Source organism: Pezoporus occidentalis, unplaced genomic scaffold, assembly GCF_034315485.1.
Source record: "Pezoporus occidentalis ecotype Australia unplaced genomic scaffold, CSIRO_AGI_Poc_V1 ctg221, whole genome shotgun sequence".
In the NCBI taxonomy this organism is placed as follows: domain Eukaryota; kingdom Metazoa; phylum Chordata; class Aves; order Psittaciformes; family Psittacidae; genus Pezoporus; species Pezoporus occidentalis.
Window position 1 is genome coordinate 32 of NW_026914084.1, and position 3,597 is coordinate 3,628.

At 49.1% G+C, this 3,597-nt stretch overlaps 1 long non-coding RNA gene across 1 annotated transcript; it reads left to right on the forward strand.

Annotated features, from left to right (window-relative positions):
* The first annotated feature begins 997 nt into the window (after positions 1-997).
* On the forward strand, positions 998-3,334 carry LOC134164556 (uncharacterized). Its single transcript, XR_009965183.1, has 2 exons — positions 998-1,346; positions 2,688-3,334. It is a non-coding gene; the product is annotated as an uncharacterized LOC134164556 (long non-coding RNA).
* The last annotated feature ends 263 nt before the right edge of the window (positions 3,335-3,597 follow it).

Sequence of the window (3,597 nt, forward strand, 5' to 3'; positions counted from 1 at the left end):
TGGGGCGGGACGGCGCAGGCAGCGCGGGGGCCGAGCGCAGGCTCCCTACTGCCCCTGCCTGGCGCTCGGCGGCGGCCCGGCTGCGGCCGCTGCTGTGACGTGTGTGGCGGAGCGGACAGAAGCGGGAGCGGGGGAAGAGAAAGAAGTCGGGGAAAAGGAGAAGAGAGGAAAGCAAAAAAGAGAGAAGAGAGCGGGGACGGGCAGGGTGGGTGGGGGGGCGGGCGGGCGTCTCGGCTCCTCGCTTCTCTCCCCGTCCCCTGTCCGGGCCCCTGGGTCTCTCTGCGCTGCCCTCCCCCGGCTCGCCCCGTCCGGCTCGGCCTCTCGGTATCGCTCCCTCCCTCAAGTCGCTCACACACAAACAAAATGGCGGCTGTTGTTTCTTCACTCTCCCGAGTCCTCGGAGGGAAGCAAACGGCGGCGGCCGGAAATGAGCCAAGAGGAAAAGGGGGCGGGGGCAAGCCTAGGGGCGGGGCGGGGCCCGGCGGGGCTGGCGCACACAATGGAAAGCGGGGGGGTAGCCTACCGCCGGGCGGGCGGCGGGGGGGGGGGGGGGGTTAGGCTTCTGGAACCGCCCACCGCCGTCACGAGACTGCGCCATTCCAATCAGCGCCCCGCGTGTGCCCGGGCTCTTCCGCAAACTCCCCTGGCCCCGCCCCTTAAGGCGAAACGGGGTTTAAGTAGTGGAAAAGGGGCTCCGTCTTCCTCCTTCGTCCTCCGCCTTTTTCTGTCGGCCGAAAAGTGCCGGACTGGGGGGGGGCCGCGGCCGCCTCACCGCCCGGTACCCACTGCCTGGGGGTCCGGCGGACGGAGCGGGCTTCCGCGGCCCTCCCTCTCTGAAAGGTGCGGGCGCCCGGTCGGTTCCCCGTGGGGCGGGGCGCTCCTCCCGCCGGTGCTGGGCCTTGCTGCGCCACAGACATGGCAGGTCTGTCAGGCCCCGAGGCAGCGCGGCCTACCCCCTTCACACCCCACCCCTCCCAACCCCCCTGTCCCTGTCCTCGGCCTGGGTGAAGAGGGGGTGAGGCGCAGCATCCCCATCCTCCGGCAACCAGGCGGCGGCCATACGGACCCGCAGCTGCCGCCGGGCGGTGAATGCACGAAACCCAGAGGCACCCTGCGTACTGCTTCACTCGGGATGGGAGAGCTGCCGCGGGTTTCCATCTGCGTTATAAAAGATAAATGAAAGCCACACCACCACCACCCCCAGTTTATGCCATAAACCCACAAACCCCACGCTTAATGACATACCCTCCTGGGGAAGAAAGCAGGAGGTATTATGTGGTATAGCAATGTCCTGAAACCGGGCCCGTGCACCTGAAGCTGGGCATAGGCTGACCCTTAGGCTGCAGGTAGGGACAGGTAATATTCGCATGGTCCTTCAAAAAGCCTTCACAGCCTTTAAGCCTTTTCAGAGCTTAGTGAGCATTACTGACCCACCAAGAGTTTTCCTCAAATCTTTAAGGACTGGTCAGTGAGGAAATACCTCATCCCGGCTTTTCCCTTTGGTGTGTTTGGGCTCTATCAGGCCATACACCATCACAAAATAGGAATGGAAGGGAGATGCAGGCCTGTGTATGCGTCTAATGGAAAAAGCAGGATATTTGCCCACCCTCAGGGCTGAGCTCTACACAATCCTGTGTGTAAGAACCAAAGCAGGTATTTGGGAAGAATCTAGCCTAAACAGCAGGATAAATGCACATTGAGAGAAGGCAGGAGCAGAGGTTAACAGCCCTCTAACAGCTATCCACCAGCTCCTTCACATACTCCCACCCTTCAGCTTCCCTTGTTTGGGCTTTATTTCAAGCAAGATTCTTGTGTCCCCCAGCACAAAAGGGAAAATACAAATAGGGTTACAGTCAAACAGCTGCAAAAGTGCTTAAAGATTGTACATGCATTAGCCTGCTGGAGAACTCATGGAGCCATAGGTAGTGTGCAAATCTGTATTTTTTAGAAGAGAGGAGGAGGGAGCCTTGAAAGAACAAACAAGCAATAGGAAAATAGTCTGGAGAGCAGAAAGTTTCAGAATTAAGGCTATCAGGGCTTGCAGCATCAAAACCAACAGTGTCACCTTAGAAACAATGTTACGGTTCTCACAGGATTTTTGCTTCTTATTGCTACTTAAATCCCACCAAATATTCCAGTTATATAAGTCTTATATTACCTCAATTTATTTATTTTGTCAGATTGACTTCCCCTTGCTTGTGAAGCACTTTTTTAAACACAGCTGAGACTAACTTTAAGTCTCCTTAGAATTAAAAGTTGACTGAACTAAGTCTATATAAGGTTTTCAGACTTTCTAGAGGCCCTTAATCCACCGTTCAATAAGGAATTAGTGCCAGCTTTATAAAGTCACCAAGGTGCCCATAAACACCTAAATGTCAGGCCCTTACTAAACAACAAGTTTAGAGCAAAGCAGATGTTTCAAATAAGAGTTTCGTGACACTGGTTCCTATCTAGAGACTTAATCCTACCAATAGTTACATGTGTGCTTAGTTTTATATAGCACATAGTTCCACTGAAATCACACTGTACTACTCACCATAGTAAAACTAAGCACATGTGTGCTTGCTGGAGCACAGTCTGAGACATAAATAACTGGTTAGTTATTTGCTACTCCATAGAGTGTCATATGTATCAGTTAGTTTTGTTAAATTCCAGAAAATTCTGACAAACAAATAATGTCCTCAGAGCTTCCCCTCTGCTCTGAGTACTTGTCTATCTACCCTTCAAACAAGTTCAGGAAAGCATATCTTAGCAGTGGGAAACATACTTTGCTAATGCTGCCAAATCAACATATGTCTTCTGAATACAAATTACAGATATAAGCAATTAACTAATATATTAGTAAGACCGTGCCTCTGCCTTACAAGCATCATAACTGGTAGAATATCTTGGTTCTTTACATATTAGAAAACCATATTCAGTTATCCTTCCATATTAGAGACTTAAATGCAAGCTAGAGTATACAGAAAATAAATAGAAAAGAATTCTACTCATATTTTTTCCTAAAAATGAAGGTCATCTAAACAAGAGAAGGAAGACAAAAGAAGGAAAACCCAGGAAAAAAAATAGGATAAATCATGTATATATATGTTAAACAACAAAAAAGAAAACCTCTTCAGCATCTGTTAATTTTTCTAAAAACACTGCTGTTTTCTTAAGTGAACCTTAGTACATACACACAGCCAACTGTTTTTAAATGCTGTCTGCCAAAACAATAACAGACTAAATTACTGGAAAGCAATAATAGAATGCAGAACATACTATGAAGCAAATATGTAAAGCTATACAAATAAAACCCAGGAAAGATTACACTATTAAAAGTAAACCAAAGCTATTTACCCAACAACTGCTCTTCCTTGCCTCAGTTTCTCACTTCTTACAGCAAGAATAGCTGTATTTATCCCTTAAAAATAGTACCTAGAAGAACTGATTAGCTCATTATTGCTAGTAATTACAGCAGTCATTATGTACTTTGAGATAACTGGATGAAAGTACCATAAGTCTGATTAAAATGAGAACCTGCTCAGGAAAGAAGCAAGAAGAGGAAGGCAGGGCCTTGAATTTCTATCATGGGATCTCCTTTGGCCTTAGCTGGTA